Source organism: Macrotis lagotis, chromosome 3 (assembly GCF_037893015.1).
Source record: "Macrotis lagotis isolate mMagLag1 chromosome 3, bilby.v1.9.chrom.fasta, whole genome shotgun sequence".
Classification (NCBI taxonomy): domain Eukaryota; kingdom Metazoa; phylum Chordata; class Mammalia; order Peramelemorphia; family Peramelidae; genus Macrotis; species Macrotis lagotis.
Genome location: NC_133660.1, coordinates 277,901,337 through 277,925,496, shown reverse-complemented (window position 1 = coordinate 277,925,496; position 24,160 = coordinate 277,901,337). Strand labels below are relative to the sequence as shown.

The following is a 24,160-nucleotide window of genomic DNA, read 5'->3' as shown; positions in this document are numbered from 1 at the left end:
ACTCAAGCCCTTCCCTCCCTCTTAATATCACTGTGACCCCTAAGTCTTATACAGTCTCAGATTCCCTTTGCTCTTGGAACTCTTTTAATTTTGCTCAATTATGGGCACTATGGAGCAGCTGGGTGGCACAGTGGGTAGAGCACCAGCCCTGGAGTCAGGAGAATGTTCAAATCCAATCTCAGACACCAGCTGGGTGACCCTGGGCAAGTCATCCTCAATTGCCTCAGGTTCCTAAACTGTAAAATGAACTGGAGAAGAAAATGACAAACCACTGCAATATCTTTCTTAAGAAAACCCCAAAAGAGTGTTGGATGTGACTGAAACTTGAGTGGATAGCACTGTTTAGAGAAGACATTGAATAGAAGGAAGAAAACAGAATGGCAAAGAAATTTAAGATAATGGCATATGAGAAAGTCCACTGAAGGATCTACCAATATATAACCTGAAAAAGAAAACTCAGGGGAATCTACAAACCCTGGGAAGGGCTCCTAGGGTACAGAACCTTTGGTCTAGTTTAGCTTGTCCCAGAAGGAAAAGCTACCAAAGGCTAAGGGAAGACAAAAAGAAGAAAGATAGGCCCTGCTCTCAATGAATTTCCAATCTATCTGGCAGAAGTTCCAGAGAAGCAGACTGAGGGGCTGAAGGAGGGGAGGGATTAGTCTTCTTCCACTATGATTTAGGTGGGCTTGGGTGGTCACAAGTTCTAGTCACTGTAAGTCTCCAAGCTGACACTATATGCCCATTATTCAGGTATTCTATAGGGATGCTCTTTCAAGCACGGTTGGAACTTGTGTGGCCTCCTGCACCATGAGTCTTTCCAAAATGGAGGTTCTGGGATCCTGAGAAAATTCTCTGCATTTGAAGAAAACTTCTGAATCCTAAAATGGTGGGGGGGGGGGGGCAGTGACTAGGTGGCGCAGTAGATAGGGCACCCGCCCTGGAGTCAGGAGGACCTGAGGTCAAATCTAGCCTCAGACATTTAATAATGACCTAGCTGTGTGGCCTTGGGCAAAACACTTAACCCCACTGCCTTGCAAAATATCTAAAAAAAAAAAAAAAAAAAAAAATAGGAGAGGAGGAAAGGACCCCTCCCAAAAATGACTTTCTAGGCCAAACCACTTTTCAGGCAGTGAAGCTGAGATGAAAAGACTCTTCCTTCATCTGGCCTGAGCAAAGACAAGACTTGGCAATCTCCCTTCAGGATGGGTTAGCTTTCTTTGATTGCTGGGAGGTTATGGGCATGGTTGGGGCAAAGTCCCAAATGGGTTTCTGAAATTCATAGCCCCACCAACACTTGTTTTTTGTCATCTTTGTCAACCTAATAGAAATGAGGTAGAATTCCAATTGTTTTTATTTGCATCTTTCTAAAAACTACAACTTTGAAGCATTATTTTCTTCCCCAACAGCCGGTTGGTCTTAAAGGTCACTGATTAGGCTAATGTTTGCCCATCTTGAGTCATCAGTGGATAGTGAGGTCTTTACTAGATCTCTTCCAGCCCTGAAAGTCTCTTCCCTGCCCCCAAAACTTCAGAGTTCTGGGGCCTCTGGAACAAAGGAAAAATCAGGAATGCCATTCAAGGCCTTGGGCAATCTGGTTTCCACCTGTGTTTACATCCTTATCTCACATTCCTCTCCCTTCCACATTGTATGTACATTCTAGCCAGACAGAGTTCCCAGAATTTAGCATTCCATCCCTGTTTTCCAAGGATTGACATAAGCCAGATTCTCATCGCCTATGGTGGGTGGGGACTGAATCAATCAAATCACCCCAAACCACTCAGACTACTATCAAGAGGCTCTGCTAGGCTCTGCCCCTCTCTATTGAATCAATCCCAGGCTTCAGACTAACCACAAAAACAAGCAAAAAAAACTAACAACCTAAATCTTTATCAATAGAGAAAGTAATGGAAAGCCACTGGATAAACTGAAGCAATATTGCAAAGGAAGCATATCTAGTTGGTTAAGGAAACTTGTACTCGGTGGGTCATCCGGGAAGTCAGGAAGAGAGGAAGACCCTCAGTAGTGTCCCTAGGCCAGCACTGACTGCCAACAGTTCATGGATCAGGAGCTCAAGACAGGCTGGCATAATGACCAAAGGCAGAAATGGGGTCCTACAAGGAGCCCACTAGCAAAGCTACCTCATCCTAAGGAGACAAGTCATGGATATCCACAAATGGGTGCCCCTCCTAGATTCCTCCTTACTACATCTACTCTACCTGAGGCCACTTTCTGGACTCTGTAGATACTGGTGAGAGAGCCATAGACTTCATTTTTCCCTTAGGGAGAATGAAGGTAGAGATGTTTTGTACCATCCATTCTTACTAGTCCAAATCAGAAAACACCCCATACCAGTAAGTAGAGGAAGAAAACCACTGGTAGAGGTTTGTGAGAATTTTTTTTAAATACCCCCAAATATTAGGCTTATAAAAAACAAAAGCTATTAATAAAAACCTATTTTTGAATTAAAAAGACAAACCTGAGCCCCTCAGCATTCACGTGAGTCCCAAGGTGAGGCTATGGCACTAATGGGGACTCGGCCTGCCATGGGAGGGGGGTGGATGGAAAGAGATAGTCCAGAGAACAGCCCCTCACTAGACTGACTCCCACACCTTTGAATCCTTCCCTTCCTTCTGTGAAGCCTGTCACCTCTCCCTCTTAAAGTTCCCTTGCTCTATTAACTGTATGGATGCTTTTCCTGTCCCCCTCAGCCAGAACCACCTCTTCTGGAAGACAGGGACTTCTTCTGGTCTTTGTAAAAGGGAGCCTAGGACTGTTTACTGTCCTCTTACCATTTCCAGCCTTGGCCCCAGACAGCCAGATGGCCTCTAAGCCTCCCACTGTATGACCTGGTACAAAGCTGATCTCTGAGATTTAACTTCTTCACCTACAAAATGGTTCATGAGAAGGCCTCAAGAGTCCCTTCCCAACTCTAACCAGGGGTGCTAAGTAAGCATTTAACAAAGAGAAGGTGAGGAGCCTATGGGTCCCACCCTCTGCACAGGAGTGGGACAAAACCAAACCGACACTGGCTGGTCCCTGCCACGCAGGCGTCTGCACTGGTTTGGCTTGGGTTTTGTCTAGTAGACAATGTAATATGGATGAGTTTGGTGAGAACGCATAGTTCACCCACCACCATTTGCCAATCAACTGGTAACTGAAGTTATGATCAGGGACCCCCCATCCCCTCTATGGAGAGCTGCACCCCAAGTGATGCCAAAGAGAAGGGAAGGTCTTAAACCACCAAGCAAGCTCAGGATAGTAGAGGTGTAGATGGGAGGACCTGAGTTCAAATTCAGTATGACCCTGAGCAAGTTACCTAACTTTCTGAACCTCAGTTTCATCATCTGTAAAATCACAATAATAACAACACCTCCTAGAGCAATGGGACCGTATGTGTTTTCAGTTCTTGGGGTGCAGGGCTGTGTCGGCCCAGATCTCCCCTGACTTTCCCTTTGTTCTGAAGAGCTCCTATTTCTGAACCAGAATTTCAGAGGTTTCTGGCATCTTCCCCATTATCCCAACTCTGTAGGCTTCCTCTTGGTAACTGAAAGGAGACCTGTTTGCCCCTCCGTATCACCTGGTCCCTTCCCCAAAGGCCAGAACTCAGGGTGGGGTACCCCAGGGGATCCCAAGCTAGTCCTCATGCCAGGTCTGCCTACACTGGATCATGCAGAGACAGTGACTGAGGCTCCCTAGAGAGGAAGGAAGATAAAAATGTTGATAAATGACACAAGCTGCCAAAAGCCTCCATCACACGGGCAAGCCTGTTCACATTTGGGAGTTGTCTATGGCACCATTGGAAAGAGACAATTAATTTCAAGAACCTGAAGAGACTCATGAGAAAAGAAGAGGCCTTGTCCCATGGGACCATGGGAAGGCTCTGGATGGAGGGCTCTGGCTTCCGGGACTCCTGCCTTGGTAGTCACCGGATTTTCTATCACACTATCACACACTGTGGCAACGTGTATTCATTTCTAATGGGTTCATGGTAAGAATAGTGATCTGCAAAGAATGGGCCACATTCTCAAACTAAAGGCAGAGTCCACACACACACACACACACACACACACACACACAGACACACACAGACACACACAGAAGCCCCAGACCTTCTCCAAGCCAGGCTCCAGAGCCACCTCCCTCAGGCTCTAGTTTCTAAGTCTGCCATGGAGCCTCTCAATGGAAGGCCGGCCCTGTGGGAGGCAGTTTCCTTTCCTTGTTCTTCACAGTCCCAGTCTGGCTAGTTTGTTGACTCTGAGAAACAATGAAAGACATCCCCCCCCCCCCATTCCCAGCTCAGATGCTCTTGACAAAGGGATCCTCAGAAAATCAATTTGGTACTGTGGAAGGAGGTTCAAATCCGGCCCCTGATGCTTCCTGCCTGTGAGACCCTGGCCAAGACCCTTCCCTCCCCGGCCTCAGTATCCCCATATGGAGGTTCCTTTCAGCTCAAGATCCCAGCCAAGTGGAATCAGCATCTCCAAGGCTGCTGATAGCTCCTATCTACACACTAACATTAATGAGGATTCCATCTCTAACAGCCACCTCAGCCTTCCCAACACACTAGCGTTTCAAATGAATGGAAGGCCTTCCATGCCAGGAAAATCTCTCTAGCAGCCAGAGGAGCAGAGAGTGACTGCCCCACTGTCTAGGGTTCCCAGGGGTACGTTTCTGCCCCAGGAGAGACATGATCACCCACGCAGCAAGTGACAGAGCCAAGATTTGAATACAGATCCACATCTCATCGTCATTCCACATTTGAAAGACTGGTCAAGGGCCGGCTCCCTGTTCTCTAGAAGTCAGGATCTGAGCAATGAGGCCATGATCTAGCCCAGAGCTAGCATTGCCTTCCTTTCCAGAGCTTCCTGAGTCCTTCCCCTTCCCACTGGGCTGTACTGGACAGAAGGGCAGTCCTGCTCTCTGGACTGGCACAGCTTTTCTCTGGCAGAAGCCGGGATGCCATCATATCCCAAATGGATGGCACCCATGGCACCTTTGGACAGGACAAGGGTCTCTGCTCTCTCTGCCCAATGGCTTTCTCCTCCCGTCAATAAGGGAACTAACTGGACAAGAGATTCTTCCAGCTTTGGGAGAAAAGAGGGCATAAGAACTGTCGACCCTACTGGGAAAAGGCATTTAGATGCCAAAGCCTCTGACCTTGGTGGGCCTGCCGAACTGCTTCGGCCACAAGAAATAATTTAGAGTTGTGACAGCTGACCTCCAGAAATGCTGAACATTTTGATCACATGCATTTCAGCTCCTGGTCCAGTTACCACTTCAGCCTCAGTCTCTTCATCTGTACAGCAGGACTAATAAATGCATCGACCTCATGAGGATATTGTATCAATCTAATGAGGTCATATTTTTAGAGCTCTTTACAAATCTTAAATAAACCATTTTACAAAGGCTTTATTATCCCTAGGAATAATAATAGCTCTAAGCTCAAGAGAAGGGCCTAAAGAAACAAAACTGACCAGCTCAGTGAGTCCCAAGAGGCTCCAAGACAAGTGCTGTATATGGCCCCAGGGATCTCCCCAACCCAGGTTCCTCCTTACCAGAAATTCCAGGGGAGCAGATTGTGCAGGAGATAAAGTGTCAACTAATTCTGTCTGACCTCACCAAACTAGCCTGACAGGTTGCTGGCTCCCAGTTATTTCCTCTCCTCTGGCCCAGGCCAAATGTTAACCCCAAATACACACTCATATCTCATCCTTGGTTATACTTTACTGTTGCACAAACATGGCTCCTGGATCCCACTGAGTTGGCCCACCACCAAAAATCTGACCCTTCCCCCAGCAAGGGACCATAACCAGTGGGCCACAACCAAGCTGGGGTGGGTCTGGTCCCTATTCAGGAGTCTGAAACATACCACTAAATAAGAATGGAGGAAACTACAAGGGATGGCTTCTTTCATGGATGGCAATTGGCATCTTCATGCTCTGGTTGAGATTATTCCTGAATTCCTGTATTTGGGATTTTCTCAATGCAGGCACTCCCTCTGTGGTGCTGAGTGCCACCCCTCCTTATCCTCTCATCCTACCAGTCTATGTCCTAGAAAACACCTAGATGCTTGTCGGGTCCCACAGAGACCCAAGTCCAGAGTCAGGGAGACAAGTTCAAATCCAACCTCAGACACTTCCCGAGGGGGACCCTGGGCAAGTCACTTAACAATTTTCCATCTCATTTATGTCACGCTGGTAATCCCTACCTCCCAGGACTGATGTGGGGATTCAGTAAGATATTTGTCACTTCTCCTTAGCCTTTTCTTCCTTTTTCCTTTAAGTCTTTCCAAGATCTATCCAAGGACCAGGAGAAGGCCTCACCTTAGGTTTCCTGGTGTAGGACTCAAGCTATCCACTCCCCGGGAGGGAGTCAGTGCACCTGAGTCAAATCCTACCTCTAATTCTTACTGGCTCAACAACCTTGAGCAAATCACTTCTCCTCCTTCAGCATCAGAGGAAGGTGAGGTGGGGAGATCTTTGCAGTTCACTTTCAATATTCTAGTACTTCAAGGGTCTTTGTTGGGGAAGAGACCCTTGTTCTTGGACCGGGGGCAATAAACATTATTACAAAGAGGAACATGTAGTTCACCATGAAAACCATCCAAATGTGGAGCAGGCTTTCCCAGATTGCAGAAAGCTCTCCTCCCAGAGGGGGTGGGGGGCCTACATACAGAGTTTAGGTGACCCCTTAAGGAGGATGCCACAGAGGCATTCTTGCTGAGGGATGTTTAGTTTAAATACTTCTAAGTATTTGCCGAAACTTCTACCAAAGTGACTGTGACACCTCATGACCTAGTCTGAGCTTAAGAAGCTGCTAGAGCCTCAACTTCATCTTTCAGCAGCCAGACCAATATGGAAGAATGTGCTCAGGCTCACTAACAAGGCCATTGCCTGTGTCTGACCAGTGTGTCCACCAATATCAGTGGAGTTCCTTTTAGAAAAGAGGAAAGAGGGGCAGCTAGGTTTGCCTTGCAAACACTAAAAAAGAAAAGAAAAGAGGAAAGAAGGAAAAGTATTCACAGATTTTGTGGACTGAGGACACAATCTACTCATTTATAAAATTATTATTACTACATTTATATATATAGAATACATATATAAAAATTATGATTAATAATAGTGACATTTAGAAAACACTTTATAGCTATCTTTTTTATTCAGGTGACTTTGTAGGTCAAACCTGGCAGATCCAACTAGGGCATAGCCCAGAGAACCTTGACATTTCCCAAAGATAGAGAAAATGCAAACTTGCCTCATCAACAGGCTCAAAAAAATGTTGCAGAGCTGTTGTCTGTAACCCCTAGTCACTGCCCGGGTCACTTTGTAGCTAAAAGATTTTCCTCCTCAGTGACCCAAGAGCATCCGAGGACCTCCTCATCCTTCCACACCCCTGTCATGTGGGAGGGTGCTTGGAATGGTTGGGTAGGCTGAAAACTTAGCGCCCTCCCTTACTGGAGAGCACAAGGCCCACACTGCGAATAAGGCCTTCTCTATGCCAGCTTGGTTGCCATCCTGAGGGAATCTCAGAAAGACAGGGACCCTCCCCAAATCTTCCCAGGAGTCAGAAGGTGCCTCCTATTTGCCTGCAGTTCTTAATTCTTTCCCTACAAATCCATTGGGCACCACTGGGAAAGGCCTTTGTCCATCAGCCAGATCTAACCTAGATCTAACAGTGATTCAACTCAAACTAGGGATACAACAAACATTTTAGGACTGGAGGGGTCTCTACTGTTAAATAGAGGGGAAGGGGAAGGATGCACCAAGGCCCTCTCCTGTCACCCATATCATTCTTCCTCAACATCTCCTACAGCTACAAAGGCAAAGCCCAACCCCAAGTGAGTTTCTCATTAAATGAGATTTGTTGTCATTTTTACTCATAGCCGAGTTTACAGTTTTCAAAAAAAGCAACAGGTTGGGGTCTCCTTCCTTTGAACTTTCACACAAAGGTGCTTTTGCTATTCACCCCTCCCCCACAATAACAGTAGCTCCTCTCAAGGTCATTCCCAGAACATTTATTAATATCCAAGCTGAGCCCACCTTAAGATAACACCACCTACCAATGTTATGGGCTATCTATCATCTTTGGGAAGTGATGAGAAAGCAGGGTTGGACAACAGGCTAGACTTGGATTCTGGAAGACCCAAGTTCAAATTCTGCCCTGGACATTTACTGACCAACTATCTCAAGGTCCTCTTTTGTAAAATGGGGATAGCAATAGCTTCTATTTTGTGGTGAGGATTAAATAAGTTAACATTTTGAAATCATTTTACAATTTTAAATTTTATCTAAGTGCTAGCAATTACTATTATTATTAATTCTAAGAATCAGTCAATCACATGCCTCTCTCTCTCCCCCCACGTACACACCACAGGCATCGCTTGTCGAATTTGTGCCAATCTCAAATTGCCTCAATAATCCATCAAGAGTGTGAAAAATCATATCTGAGCTAGATCTGTGGTCCTGATGAGTCAGCCCTTAGAAGTTCATTCCAAGCTTGTCCAATCAGCACTCCTGATTGGGAGAACCCCTGAAGAGTGAGGCCTACACCAGGGTCCCCATAGAAACAGAACCAATCCGCCTCCAACAATCCTTGTGGCTGAGTCACATTCTATGACCTTCAAACAGAAGCAGGTTCTTGAACCAGGATGGGAAAGGCTAAGACAATCCCTGCCCTCCGAAAGGTTACAGTCAAATGGGGGAAGCACATGCAACAGCTATGGATAAACAGGGGTGAATCCACAGAGGAAAGGCCCTAGAAAACCGAGACGTCATTCTGAAGCAAGGATCTGAGTGGAGACATAAAGGAGCCAGGGGTGACAGGAGGCAGTAGAGGTGAGGAGGGAGGACACTAAAGGAGATCCTAACTTGAAGTCATTTGGCAAGATTTAAAGTCTCCTGCAGAGACTTGAGCCTTTCATAGTCCTGGGTTTAAGGGACTTACAAAAATATGGATTGTTGGACTTGACTAGTTCTCATCCCCCACTGGAATATAAGCTCCATAAAGTCAGAAACAATCTTCCTCTCTGCCTCAATTTGAGGGCTTACTAAATGGTCACTGCCTTCATTGGCAAGCCCAGCTATTAAGTTTCTATTTTATACTTCAGAGTGACCGGCTTTGTAAAAAAAGATGCACAGATCCCAGGAATGGAGGCACCTCCTCCAAGTACACCTCTGGCCAGGCCATGCACAAAGCAGGCGTCTCGTTCACTGTTCAGGTGTTGGAAGCACAGGTTTTGCAGATAGGATTTGGAGCCAGACCCTGGGGCCCCCAAACCAGGCCTCCTACATGAACTTCAAGTTCTGGGGATGATACTCTGGCTCTCCCGTGTGTCCTAAGTCCCAGGGTCAGCAGAAATCAAGGCAGGGGTGGGGAGGAGAATCCTGATGTTCTTTTTATAACTTACAATTTTAGACGGTTTCCTGGATCCACTGAGAGTTAAACTTTGTCCGGAGACCATGTCAAAAGTTAGACTTATCAGAAGTTGGCTCCACCATCCTGCTGCCTCAGGTGAGATTGAGAGCAGAAAGAGGCCCCCCAGCTCTGCCCCCTAGCCCTGCCCCCTCCTTTTACAAATTAGGAGCTAAGGCCCATGGAGATGAAAGCCTATGCCATGATCACCTGCTTAGTAAATGGCGGAGTCCTGATTACAACTCAGGGCCTCTGACTCCAATTGCAGAGCCCTTTCCAAGGAATCATACTCTCCCTGCACCCCCAAGGTGATCTCCCCCCCCCTTTTTCTGGTTTTTGGAAGGCAATGGGATTAAGGGGCACACAGCTAGGTAATTATTAAGTGTCTGAGGCTAGATTTGAATTCAGGTCCTCCTGACACCAGGGCTACCCACTTCACCACCTAGTTGACCCGGGGTGATCTCTTCTAAGGGTGGTTGAAATGCTACAAGTGACTAGCAGCACAACAGCGCTGGAAAGTCAAAATGGAGCACACTCTGGGGATAGGACAGAGGATGGACTCTGAGGGAGAGTCTCGATCTGCTCCAAGGGCCTGAAGATCCAGGGGCTGCTATCTGTACTGATGGAGGGAATGGACACATGGACAAAAATCAAGGCCTCTCTTAATTATCTCTCATTTAATCTGTTTTGCAGAATCCTTCCTGTTCATATAGTGTTTAGGTGCCTTCTAGGGAAGCGGTACTTCTGTGTCTTTAGGATGACATGATTCCAATCACAATAGGTATCCAGCAAGCACTTAATAAATCCTATTTAATAGAAAATAGAAGTACCCTCCACTTGGGGATTTCAAGAGAACAGCAGCAAAGTCCTGGAAATAACGTCAGACAAGGAATGGCCACGTTGTCCAACTCTCCCTTTTTGAACTCAGATGACGTCCTCCACTGACTGTTCACCCTGATATTCCAATCCACACACGGTGTTTTCTTTAAATGATCTCCGCCAGCAAGACTAACTGCCAGGGACTCTGAGGTAACCATCTTCTCTTAACAGGTAATACCAGTTTTTCATTCTTTAGGGCTTTAGAAATTCATTGAAAAGCACAGAGAACAGAGTCCCTTGAGACAAGATTGGAAAAACTCAAATCAAATAAACACACTTCCCCATCACTTCATGCAAAAATCCTTTTGTAGTAAAAGAATTGATCATCATCACCAATGTCACCATCACAGGCCCTGGGTCCCAGAGGGAAACCAGAAGCTTTTTCCACAACTGGTTTTAATAACCTTCAAGAACAAAATCATTAACTGCATTTGTCCTGCTCTGATGGGTAGATTTACTTAGAGTAAAGGGAAAGCAATAATATTGAGAGCTAAAAAGTCTGGCCCTATGACTGCCTCGGGAGAAAGGAGCAAACCCTGATAGACGTGTTTGATTCCCATCACCCAAGCAGAAGCATAAGGAATAGGGAGATGGGAGGGAGATGAAGAGACCCTGGCTCAGTCCCTAAGAAGCTTGTGATCAAATGTGGATGGGAAGACAAGTCAGAGTCATAAAGACCAGAACCAGGAACTACATTGGCAATACACTGTTCCTCTTTTAACTCTTCCAAGTGGTATGAAGCCACAAGAGTGGCCTCAACTGCAGGACCTGAGAAGTCAAACTCCTTAGATCCATCCAGGATGCAAGGCCGTCCACCCCAAGAAGCCAAGCCACCTTGAATTGAACTCTCAGAAAAATGAAATCAATGGTTTTCAAAGGCAAGTTAACAGTCACTCCATCTCTCCTTTTGAGGTTCTCAGGAGGTGCCTATGGTGTGCAGATATTAGAAATACAAAGACAAAAAAAGGAAATGGTCCCTCCTTTCAAGAGAGGTTACATTCTAACCAGAAATAAACATTCTGTGTGTTTATGTATGTGAACATTTGAAGTACGCACTTACCAAAGGCTTGCATGTAGATGTGTGTGTGTGTGAATAGATGGAGGGATGGATAATCTGACCACTGGGTATAGGACATTTATCCAACATGTTTTAAAGGCAACCTCAAAAATATATTTAAAAATAGGTGAGCCATGCACCGGCCTTGGAGTCTGGAGGATCCGAGTTCAAATCCAGCCTCAGACACTTTAATAATTACCTAGCTATGTGACCTTGGACAAGTCACTTAACCCCATTGCCTTAAATAGATAAAAAAAAAATTTTTTTAAAATAAATGAGCCAAGGTCAGCTAGGTGGTACAGAGGATTAGAGCAGTGACCCTGGAGTCAGGAGGGTGTGAGTTCAAATGTGGCTTCAGATGCTTAATAATTACCTAGCTGTGTGACCTTGGGCAAGTCACTTAACTCCAGTGCCTTGCAAAAAACAAACAAAAAAAAGAGGTGAGTGGGGTCCCAGAGAAGAATGAGATTGAGAAATCAATGAAACTTGGGGAGAGAAACTCAACAAAGTTTTGAGATCTCTTTCAGCTAGGGTCATTTTTTTTTTTGATCCTAAAGAACAGACAACACTTGGAGTCAGGAAAGCTGAGTTTGAATCTCGTCTCAATCAATTACTAGGTTTGTTATCCTGGGCCATGACCCTCAGCTTCCTCATGGACACTTAAGAGACCCAGAGAAGTGTCCATTCAGGGATCTGTCCCCACATTTACAGACAGTAAGCAGCCTGATCCGTGCCCTTCCTCCCATCCCAGAGCTCTTTCCACTTCTTTAATCTAAACAGGTGACGCAGCCCCCACATCATTAAGGCCCAGCCTACCCCTCCAAGGAACAGAGAAGTGAACCTCAAAGTAGGGGTGCATTAAGGTGTGGCTTCTCTGGCAGGCATTTTTTTTTCCTCTCCGGGGCAGACACACATATCTACACATATACATACATATATCTACATGCCTCTGTGCATGTATATATGGAATAGATTGCAAAATTTCTATTTTGCCTCTATATACACATGTCTATATTTGTTATATGCATTTAAATGCATATACCTACAGATACAGAAACAAATAGAAATGGAGATCCGGAAATTGGATCCTTAGCACAAATGTAGGTTACTGTGGAGCACAGAAGGACCCCAAAGAGTAGGAGCCGAGACGGAAGCTCTCATTGCCCATCATGCTCTAGCAGTTTCTTAGCAAGACCCCAACGGCCGTGGCCCATTTTTCAGAGTTTGCAGAAATCCTGTCCCCGGCCATACTTGGCCTCAATATTCACTAGAAACATCTATTTGCCCACTGTACACATTCTGCCTTCTGTAAACAGTCCTTGTATTTGATCAGAAAAAAATGTAGTCCCACGTACACAAAGCAAGAGTGGTCCATCAGGTTTGGGAACCCAAGGTGTCTGCAGGGTTTGCACAAGTTCTCGGCCATAGAAACCGGCCCAAAGACCCACAGGGTAAAAGCCGGTGACAACCAGGCCAGAGGGGACTGATAGCAAGCAGTCTGGGAGCTCCCAGCGCTGGCGCATAGTAGGGCTTTGATCACTGTTGGCTGATTAATGGGACCCAATACCACCATGGAGGGGATGGGAAGGGATGGGAGTGCTACTAGCTGGAGAGGATGGACTGGAGAGGGCAGCAAGTGCTCTGAGGAAAGAGAGCCTAGGGTTCTAAGAAGCCAAAATGAGGAGGGCCAGATGTTCTAGATACAACTCATGAAAAGGCAAGAAGAAAGAGACTGATGGGCAAGTCCAAATGATGAGTATAGAGTCCCCTCCCAGCATATTGGCCATTCAGAGCTTGATGTCCAAAGCAAGGGGGCATTCGCTCCCTGCTTTGTTTCATCTGAATCAGAAACTCAGCATGCACTTATTAAACAACTACTGCATACACTGGGAAGGACTGGGGATACAAAGGAAGGCAAAGACCCATAGGTAGTTAAGGGTTAGTTAACTCACAGATCAAAAGTTCACTTAGTTTCCATCCAAAAGAAACTTTTCACATCTCCTTCCAAAAGGTCCTGAAAATTTACAACTACTCTGAATTCACTGGGTCATAGGAGTAAAGATCTAGAGTTAGAAAAATGCTTAAAACCATTTAGTCCAAGCTCCTCAATTCATAGATAGGAAAACCACGGCCCAGAGGGATGTGACTTGCCCAGGGTCACACAACTGGTCCATGAGGGAATAAGCCAACATCTCAATGCCCAATCCAAGGCTCTTCTCTGCTTCTTAACTTCCAAAGGAAAGTTTCAGAATTCGGAGATAGCAGAGCATCCCAAGCTCTCACTGGTGAGGCGCCCCTCTGCAGCACCGCCCAGACCTACCTGCCCACCCCATGAGCCTCTGGGTCACCAATCCATCACAAGAGGAGCAACTAATGTGTCTGGAGGTCCTTCTTATTTTCTCTACACTACTCTTACTACTTAAAAGAAGAAACTTCCAAGAAATCCGTTTCATTTGGTCCATCAACGGGCATTGATTAAAAAACTTAGCAAGTTGGGGATATGAAGAGGGGTAAAACATGACCTCTGCCCTCCAGGTCCCTCACTCAGAAACCCTGAACCTAAGATGCAGGGTCCCAATCAGGCTCTGGGAGAAAGGTACACATTGCCACAGAAGCAAAGATACAAGAGCTCGGCAGGCCCCCTCTTAGTATAGATGGGGGAATGGAGGTCAAGGGAGGCAAGGAATTTCCCAAGGTCACATGGGTAGATAGAATCAAACACAAGATTTGAACCCAGGCCCTATGAGTTAAAGTGGTATGCCTTTCCTCTGTGATGCTGTACACAGCCAAGTCTTTGTTCCCAAGAGTTTTCTCTCTAACAGGGAAGTGGAGGTATTGGCACACCTACAGAGCCAGATATGGGGTGACTCCCAGGAGGCTGTGAACCAAAGGAGATGGGGGCTTGGAGCACAGGAAACCTCAACAAATGCATCAGAGCTGGCTTTCAGGAAAATGCCTCCGGCAAACGCCAAGGCCTGGGCCCCAAAGCATCCACACAGTCCTATGGTTCCTGAAATCTGGATATCTTTCCTGAGGCTCAGTGAAGGCATACATAACAATCAGCACCCCCCTCCCCTATTACCCAATTCCAGAGCACATACCCCCCTCTTTGCCTCAGTTTCTGTATCTGCAAACGAGGTGGGGGGGAGGGTAGGTGGGCTGCTGTTCTCTGCAGCTGGCTCTCTGTGATCCCCTGGATCTACTCTCTGAAGACTCTCTTCCCTCAGACATCTGGCAGCCCATCAACAGCTGTCAGAAGAGTCCATCATGTTTACTGGGACTGAAAAACAGAACACTCCGGCTTCCAAATCCCCAGAAAGCTTTTAAGGGCTTAAATCTGGAGTAAACCTCGAAGGGAGCTTTACCTTAGTGGAGAGAGCCAACTGTGGCTCACCTGCTTGGGAGAGGAAGGTCCTCTGGCCCTCCTCACTGTCGGGGGGACCCCAGTGCTTCACAATAGCAGCTTCAACAAACTAGGAGACTCAATGTACCATTTAAAAACAGAATCTGTGTCTGGGATCGTTCAGGTTTCAGGGCATTCATGCTAAATCCCTCCAAGGGAAGATGACTGAGGTTACTGTTTTTATAATAGTGATCGAAGTCATTTTCAGTTGTGGACCCCATTTGGAGTCTTCTTGGCAAAGATACTGGAGTGGTTTGCTAGTTTCTTCTTCAGGTCATTTTACAGAGGAGGAAACTGAGGAAAACAGGGTCAAGTGACTTGCCCAGGATCTCACAGCTATTATTTGAGGCCAGATCTGAATTCAGAGCTTCCTGCCTCAGGAGGGCTCTATCACCTAGCAATGAGGATAATTATTTGTTATTTGGGGTATTATAATTACGATTTTGCTGCAGTCATCGCATGGGTCCTATACAGAGTGGCCAGTGTCCCAGGTGGAAAGAACTGGATTTGAAACCTGATGACATATAGAAGGTAGCTAGTGGGAAATGACTGACATGCTGGAGGTAGAATCAGGAAGGCTTGAAACTGCTATAACTTCTCCTACCACTACTACTTGAGTTACCATGGGAAAGTCTAGGCCTCAGCTTCCTCAGCTATCAGACGGGGCACCAGCTTTAGGATCCACCTCACAAGGTTGCTTTAAGGACCAAATGAGATCATGTCTGCAAAGTGTTTTCTATGGCTTGACCAGTTCTATCCATGTTATTAGCATTCTGCCCCCCACATCACTCTCAGCTAATCCGAAGTGTCAACTGGGCAATCGCTCCCTTCCAACAGTTCTCCCCTGTCCTGGATCCTTCCAGAGTAGGACCACTCAGACCAGGTCCAGATGAACTTCCTGCTCCTTACTCTGAGGCTGGGTTGGAGCTCTGCCTGTGGATGTGCATCTGGGAGAGACAGATTGCAGAATGGCCCTGCCAGGGGTCCAGAATGCCCAAGGACTATTATGACTGATAATGATGGCTATCTTTTGTTCTTGAAGAGGGCCATGGTATCAAGAGAGTTGATACCATGATAAGCACGGAATTGGATTTGAGAGTGTGTGTGTGTGTGTGTGTGTGTGTGTGTGTGTTGTGTGTGTTGGGGGGGAGGCTACTGTGTGGGCACCAGCTTTACTTTCAACTCCAGAGTCATCTGGGTCCAGTGGCCAGATATGAATCAGGACCACTGGAAGATGGTCATGGCTATGAGGCAATCAGGGTTAAGTGGCGTGTCCAAGGTCACAAAGCTAGAAAGAGTCAAGGGTCTGAAGCTGAATTTGAACTCCAGTCATCCTGATTCTAAGACCAGTGCTCTATCCAGAGTGCCACCTAGCACCCCCTGCCTGGATAATATCAATAGTAGCATTCATATTATTAATTTTTTTTTTGGTTTTTACAAGGCAGTGGGGTTAAGTGACTTGCCCAGGGTCACACAGCTAGGTAATTAAGTATCGGAAGCCAAAATTCAACTCAAGTCCTCCTGATTCCAGGGCCAGTGCTCTATCTACTGTGCCACCTAGCTGCCCCAGTAACATTCTTATTTATAGTAATAATTAATACGGTCCTTAAAGGTTTGCAAAGCCAACATAAACGATCCCAAAATGGAGGCCAAGGTTGGTTATGTGACTTGCCCAGGGTCACAAGGCTAGTGGGGATCTGAGTCAGGATCAGACTTCAGACCTTCCAGGGTCTAGCATTATTCACTGGGCCAACTAGCTAGCCCTATCACTGAAGCACTGGCTCTCACAGGCATAATCAGAATCCCTGACTCGGATGGTCAAATTTGACCAGGGGACCTTAAGGGGCACAGAGGCCGACCCCTTCATTGGACAGAGGAAGAAGTTGGGACCCTGAGAGGTGACTAGAACAGCAGAGAAGCGCCTCTCTCCACTTCCCTTGTTTATCGAGTATCCAGGAGCTGAAACACCAAGCACTGTGCTCACAGTCACAAAGGGCCGAAGCTCAGGGGAAGGGAGAGGGGACCCAAGACCAGTTCTTACTTTGTTTTTTCCTAGAATATACTGCAGGCTTGTTCCTGGGAGGTGGCAGATCGTTATCTCCTCCTCCCCCACAGGAAGCCCTGAATGGACAAAGAACCCGCTCTAATCAGACCTGAGGCTCCTGTTTGCAGGGAGGAAAGGATGGGCAAGAACTGCCCACCCCGCTTCAGGTCCGAGCACCTACATTATTGATCGCTTTAAGGAAAGATCACATTCCCTTCAGTATGACACTGAAAGGGGAGCCCGTGAGCTCTTGGACCAAATCCCTCAGAACCAAGTCCCTAGGGAAACCGTCTCCCTGGAAGACATTTCCTTTCATTGGCTAAGTGACAACTGAGGGAAACAACTCGGTACGGTGGAGGAAGGGTCAGCCTTGAAGTCAAGAAGGCCACCTATGGGATCTGGAGCAAGTCACAGAACTGTCCAGCCCTAGGAAGCTCCCCAGGAGTGGCGGTGAAGGAACTGTGCCAGCGAATGAACCTCTCAAGAAGGGGTCTACATCCTTAAAAGCAAACACAACAAACAACCAGGGCCCAGCCCCAACCCTCTCCAAAGCCAAGAGACATCTCGAATCCTTTCTCTGCTTAATTTCCATGTTTTCTTCTGTACTACGGGTAGCTCTTTCCCTGGAGGGAATGAATTTGTCTTAGGAGACATTTGGGAGTTTGGGGGGTTCTAAGCCAAAACTGTACAAGCCCTGGGACAGCATGATCCTGGGAAATAGGCCAAGGAGAAACACACTGAAGAGAATGGCAGCCTGGTTGAGAGCACAGAATTGGGAATTCAAATTCTGCCTTCAGCAGTCACTTGGCCTCCCCAGGCCTCAGTTTCCTCACCAGTAAATGAAAGGGGTGGATCCTTCCGGCTCAAGATCTAGGGGCCGGAGAATAAAGAAGCAATGCTTGCATCACCCGGGAGGCCTCTGAGAAACACCGGAGGGGGAGGCTGAAGCAGCTCTAGCAGAAGCTTCAGGAGGCAAACCCATTCTGGTGTGACTGGGTGGGGGAAGGGAGGGGGGAGGGGGCAGCAAGAGCCATGCAGAAAAGCTCAGAGGGCTTTCCAAGATGCCGTGACTTTTCCAAGTCAATTCACAGTGGCAGAACAAGTCAATTCTTCCTATTAAGGCAAAACCAAACTATTTCCCAGATTAAAAGTCAGTGGTAAAAAAAAAAAAAAAAGGCAGTGATCACCACCTTGAGGAAGCCCATGGGGGCCTGAGAGGTCAGGAAGACAAGCGCAAACGCTGTTCCAGATTCTTACTAGTGGCATGACCCTAGGCAAGTCACTTAAAAATAAAATCTTCCTGTGCCTCGATTTCCTTAACTAGAGACAGAAGGAATGAACGTGTCTCTAATGTGACTATGTTACGGATCTATACGAAAATAGAATGAATCAGCCTCTCACAACTTTCCTCCGTTTGTTAGCTGGGTATCCCGGATGAACACAACTCTTGTCAAGAGAGGCCTGGATAGAGCACCAGTTCTGAGTTCAAATGTGACCCCAGTGGCTTGATAGATATTAGCTATGGGACCTTGGCCAAGTCCCTTGGCCCTCATTGCCCCACCAAAACAAAAAGGAGAAGCCTGGACCTTAAAGGGACTCCCTGCACCACTGGTCACAATCCACCTAGTCCTTGGCACCAAGTTAGGTGAGCTGGCCCAAGGCAGCGGGCAGGGTGGTGTCAGCGCCCGACAGCTGAAGCGGTCCCGACAGCACCCAGCCCAAGCCCTTCCCGGTCACTGAGGGGGCAGGCCAACCTTCCCGACTCAGCTCCCCGGGTTTAGGACTGCGGCCAGTTCAATTCACCAGGGATGGAGAAGCCGGAGGAAGGCCCAGAGGGCCTCGGATGCCAAGGAGCCCTGCCCACATGGGGCCACCTGCCCGCTGGCAGCCATGTTCCTTCCTAGATGGACTCCCCAGTCCAAGCTCTCAGCCCCAAGGGGGGCGGCCTCTCCTGACTCTTATCAGCACCCCCCCAACCTGGGAGGGAAGACCAGTCTGACCCCCCCCCATGGGCGCAGAAACCCCCCCCCCCCAGGGCTGAGGGAAGTCTAGAGCAAGGAGGGTCCTGCTCGGGGTCCCTGGCCCCCTCCCTCCGTCCCTCGTCTTACCGCGCTGCGGGGGGGGGGGGGCTCCGAGTCTCCCCAGCAGCGAGGCCATTCATCCCCTCCTTGGGCGGCTGGACAGCCGGTCCCTTTGGAAATGGGGCTGGGGCAGCTTCCTTCGAAGCCGATTTATTTAGAGAGGGGCCGGGCGCAGGGCCAGGAGGCCCCCGGGGCTTCGGGGAGGCCCAGGCCGTCCGCGGGGCAGTGAGGGCAGCGGCCCCCCGCTCCGCTCAGCATGCCCGCTGGGTGCAGCTCAGCCGCTCCCTTGGAGCCCCCCCACACCTGGCGCATTTCTGGGTCCTAGCAGGGGCCGGGGGGCGGGGGCTCGGGGGCAGGGGCCGGGGGGGGCAGGGGCTGGGGGGACTGAGGGGCAGGGGCCGGGGGGGGGCAGGGGCTGGAGACAGGGGCTGGGGGGGAGGGGGCTCGGGGGGGGCAAGGGCTGGGGGGGCCGGGGGGCAGGGGCCGGGGGGCAGGGGCCGGGGGCTCGGGGGGCGGGGGCTCGGCCACCCCCCACCCCATCCCCCCGCAGACCCCCGCCGAGCCCCGCGGCCCGGACGGCCAGGGTTGCACTCACCGGCCCGGCCTCATCAAAGACTCAGCACTGCGCCGCCGGGCGGGGGTGGGGCCGGGGGGCGCCGCTGCCCCCCGCCCAGCCTCGGGGCGGCCCCCGCCGGCGGCCCGAGCCCCGCTGCAGGGAGGGATTCCCGGGCCAAAGTTGCCAGGGAAACTTGAGGTGCGTCGGGGCGGCGGAGAGCGGGGTGCAGCGGCGGCGGCGGCGGCGGGGGGCGGGGCGGGCCGGGCCGGGGCGGGGCTCCACCTCGGGCAGGTGGCTGCCGGGCGGGGCGGGCCGGGGAGGGGAGGGGCCTGCCCGCCCCCGCGGCCCCCCACCCCCCAGGCTGCAGCTCGGCGCCCCCGTGCTCCTCCCGAGAGGAGCGCTGCCCCCCGGGGACCGCGGCGGAGCCGGCACCTCCCCCCACCCCGGCGCCCGGCGCCCCCCTGGCGTCCCGGTGTGGCTCGGGGCCCCCGCGCGGAGCTGGTAGCGGCCCGGCCCGCGGGCTCCGGCCGCGCAGCCTGAAGTTGAAGGTGCGGCCCTCGGGGCCCCAGGCCGCTGGCCTGCCCCCCACCCCCGGCTCCCCCCACCCCCTATCCTGGCCCCTGGCGGGCGGGGTGGGGGGGGGGACAGAAACTCAGAGGATGCCGGTGGGGAAGGGTGGAGGCAGCGGGGAAGGGGGGCGCAGGGGGGAGGGGCTCTCCGCCCCGGCTCCCCCCAGGTAGGCTCCGGGAGATGCCTCTGGGGCGTGGGGACGGACCCCCCCTCATTCCCGGCTTCGGCGGCCGCCGCGCCCCCCCAAATACTCGGCTCCCCGGGGGGGCCCCGCCACTCACCGTGCGCCCCGTCGGCCCCAGCCGCCGGGCGGTCGGACCCGAGCTCCAGGACGGGCGCGGTCCAGCCTGAGGGGGCCAGGGGGAGCCGTCCGATCAGTCCGGGGTGGGGGTGCCCCGGCGGAGCCGCGGGGCGCGCAGGGAGCAGGGCCCCCGTCCCGGCTCTGCTCCTGGCAGCTGCGCAGTCCGAGGCCCGGCCCCCGAGGGACCCTGCTGACCCGGCCCAGTCGGCCCCCCGGAGCCTCCGGGCCGGCCCCCGCCCCCGGCTCGGCGCCAAAGCCCGGAGCGCCGCCTGGGGGGGGGTGTTGTGGTAACTCGGGGAGACCGCCCTCAGCCCCACCCTCCCCGGAGCCGTGCCCCCCCCCCCACTAGATGGCCGCGGCTTCAGGCGCCCCTTACGGCCGAGCTGCCCAGGACATGCCACTAAAACTTGAGATCCCGGGAATCGGCCGGCATCTGCCAGCAGGGCACCCCCCCGCCCAAACGTGCCCACCCAGGGGTGCCTGCCTTGAGATTTCGTACCCGATGGGAAAACTCCCGGCGGGAATTCTGGCCGACAGTGGGGGAGGGGGTTAAGGGAACAGCCCAAGGTCTCAAAGCCAGGCCCTGAGTTATTAAGTGTCCGAAGACGGATTTGAACTCAGGTCCTCCCGCCTCCGGCGCTGGGGCTCTGTCCTCTCCTTTGTGCTAACTCTGGAGACTAAACAAAAGCAAGTGAACCCACGCTGCCCTGGTGAGGGGGGGGGGTTGCACCTCTCCCAGCCCCTGCTGAGCCCCCAGGGTGCTGGGCTGAGAGGGCTGGCCACAGACAAGGGGAGATGGCAGATGGGCCCCCAAGGCTGCTCCTCTCTACTGTTGCTGAGGAGGGGCGGGGGGGGGGGGAGGTCTCCACCTGTCTCCAGCCCCCCCCATTCTGAGCAAATTTCTGGATCCCGGGAACCTCACTTTTCCATATAATAACAATGAAAATAATAGCCAGGATTTATAAAGAGCCTCTTAGAGGTGGAGCTCATCTCAACAAGGAGCTAATTTGATCCTCACAACAACCCCGGGAGGGAGGTACTACCCCCATCTTACAACTGAGGAAACTGAGGCAGACAGCCATTAAGTGACTTGCCCAGCAGCACACAGTACATGTCTGAGGTTAAATTTGAACTCAGGTCTTCTGAACTCCAGGTCTGGGTCCCATCCTGCTGCTGCTTCTTTTTGAAGCTCAAATGGGATAAGGAATGCAACTCTTCTGGCATTTCAAACTTCCAAATGTGTATGGACGCCATTTAAATCTTGGCTATAATTATTAACATCCACTGGTTTTTCTTACTAGACCTGTAATTTCCATGGTGGGGAATGCCCTTTACCAACCCAGATGTGCACCTGCTCTGGAATTAAGTCTTGGGGGGAAGGGGGAGGAAGAGGGCAGAGAGACTGAGAGGGCTTGTCCAGGCTTACACAGACAGCATATGCTATAGGCAGGATTTGAACCCATGTCACCATGACTCCAGATACCTCTCAACAGAGACTCTATATCGAAAACTAACTAAGGATTACTAAGTAGTCCTATAGAGCACTGACCCTGGAGTTAGGGGTTAGGAGTTCAAATCCAGTCTCCAACTTGAAAACTGTGTGACCTTGGACAAGTCACTTCACCCTGATTGCCCCACAGCCAGGGCCATCTCCAGTCATCCTGATTCCCATCTGGCCACTGGACCCAGATGCCACCGGAGGAGAAAGTGAGGCTGGGGACTTAGCACAACACTCCCCTCACTCAAACCCAATTCTCGTGCCTTGTCACGGCATCACCTCCCTGATGTTAAGATCTTTGAAAACGAAAAGTAAACACTCTTTTCAATATTGTTTTACAAATACATATACATAAATAGCAGTGTAGCATAAGGGAACGACAGCTAGCTTTGGATTCAGGAATTCCTGCAGACTGTGGGCATCTGGGCAAATCCCTCATCTTCTTGGTACCCAAGAGTGAATTTTCTAAGAACACCTGTGGGAGTAAAGGTTCCAACTTGCTTTGGTAGAGGGAGTTTCCTCACCTGGGACTTCCAGTATACTTCCAGTATAAAATTACAGATCAAAGAAATAATCTCCTTGTGGAGAGACAGAAAGAGAAAGACAAGATCCAGAAACTCAGAAATGAAGCCTCAGAGATAGGAGAGAGAAAGGTGGGGCAGGGGGTTAGGCAGGGAAGGAGAGTGAGATTAGAATATTTGGATTCTTCAAATCAGTCTCAAGGAAAGATGAAAAAACAAAGATGAACTCTTTGGGCAGTAGGAGACGGGGAATGGGTTCCTTCCAGCTAAGATACCCAGGACCCTTGGGAGCCTAGAGGGTTTTTCCTTTGTCCTTGTCTCTAGCTCTAGTGTGAGATGACATCTTGCCCAGTTGCTGACTGAACCCAACATAAATACAAGATTCCAGTAACTTCATCCTTCAGTGGTGACTCCCAAGTTGGGTGGCTTTGTATGCCAAATTGTCCACGACCTAACGAAAAGAAAACTTAATGGCCCCCCTTCGCCCATTCCTAGCCTCGAAGGAAAGGTGCAATTTGGCAGCAAACAGGAGGCATTTCATGCATGAAGTATCTCAATGATATACGGCCCCAAGTAACTGCCTTCCAATTGTCTCCCATATTGCAAATGTCCACTGAGTTCCCTTCAGCAGGAAATCCATAACTTTTCTGACAGAGAAGAAGAAACGCATGAAAGATTGATGTTGGGAGGAATTTCCAACATATCAAGGACAAGTCCTGTTTGCTCTAGATAAATTCTTTGGGCTTGCATAATTGTCCCAGGTAACAAACAAGTCTAAAAAGCTCAGTTTAAAGCAAAACCAAACCAAAACAGCCCTGGGTGTTTCCAACTCTGAATATTTGACAATGTATTTGCAACCAAAGTTCTGCCAACTGTGATCATTCTTGGGTATCTCTCCACTGCGCCCCCAGGTAGACACCCCAGAGAGACTCACAGGAAGGGAGTCCTCAAAAGGCAGTTCTGAAGGAATGACAATGAGTAAAAGAATGGCACAAAGAAAATCTGGCTAAAGGAATTCCCAGAAAGGGGGAAGGGAAAGGGAATGAGCATTTCTAAATCACCTGTGGTCCAGACACCAGACACAGGGCTTTACAATTAGGACCTCATATGAACCTTGTAATAATTCTAGGCAAGTACTATTACTATCACCATTTGCAACTGAGAAGAAAGTTAGTTTGAGGGGAGTGAGGAGGGAGCTGAGGAGGAGAAGGTCTCCTTCCCAGGAGCCCTCAGGATTTCTAATGATGATCAGAAAAAGAGAACGATTCAGCTTTACTCCCTAGGGACAAAAGAATCCAGAGTACAGCACCTTCCTCCTTATTGTTTTTGCTACTGTCACTTACTTGAATCCCCCCCCACACACACACCTCCCCATTGGTCAAATGGAGACTGGAAAGGTCTTCTGTCTCCTCAGAGGTGAATTTCCCAGGGTGCCACAATCTTGGTTTCTTGGATACTGTTTTCATTGCAGAACTCCAGTAAATGCTTATCTCTACTAAAAAAACAAATTAAGGAAGCCAAAAGATTGAGCCCATCAATGGAACATCTCCCACTTTTCCTTTAGTGTAAAACTTGAGCTTCCCTGAGTGGATGGAGACAGTGAGGTTCCCCATTAACCAGAATACTCCTCCACTCCCAACTTCAATAGTGGTGTCTTCCATCAGTCAACAGACACAAACACTCACCATGGGCCAGAATCCAAGCAGCGCTACAGGGATTCCAAGGAAGACAAAACTAGACCCTGCCTTGAGGAGTTCAAGGCTATGGAGGAAGACAATATGCAAACTACTCTTCCAAACAAAACTGTTTTTGTTTTATGGGGGGTTTTTTGTAAGAAAA

The 24,160-nt window shown here is 49.7% G+C and overlaps 1 protein-coding gene and 1 long non-coding RNA gene across 6 annotated transcripts in view; one reads left to right on the top strand and one right to left on the bottom strand.

Moving 5' to 3' along the window:
- Positions 1 to 20,526, bottom strand: part of SHANK2 (SH3 and multiple ankyrin repeat domains 2) — a 675,055-nt gene extending 654,529 nt beyond the window's left edge. For 2 of the 5 annotated variants that reach the window (XM_074230850.1, XM_074230845.1), the window contains exon 1: positions 20,283 to 20,525. The gene's annotated coding sequence lies outside the window, so the exon portion shown is untranslated. Of the gene's footprint in view, positions 1 to 19,470; positions 19,533 to 20,282 lie in introns of those variants that run through there. The other 3 variants (XM_074230853.1, XM_074230851.1, XM_074230847.1) reach the window with 3 other exon arrangements.
- Positions 8,599 to 11,330, top strand: LOC141518646 (uncharacterized). The gene is made up of 3 exons (XR_012477251.1): positions 8,599 to 8,834; positions 9,415 to 9,510; positions 10,105 to 11,330. It is a non-coding gene; the product is annotated as an uncharacterized LOC141518646 (long non-coding RNA).
- Positions 20,527 to 24,160: the final 3,634 nt, after the last annotated feature.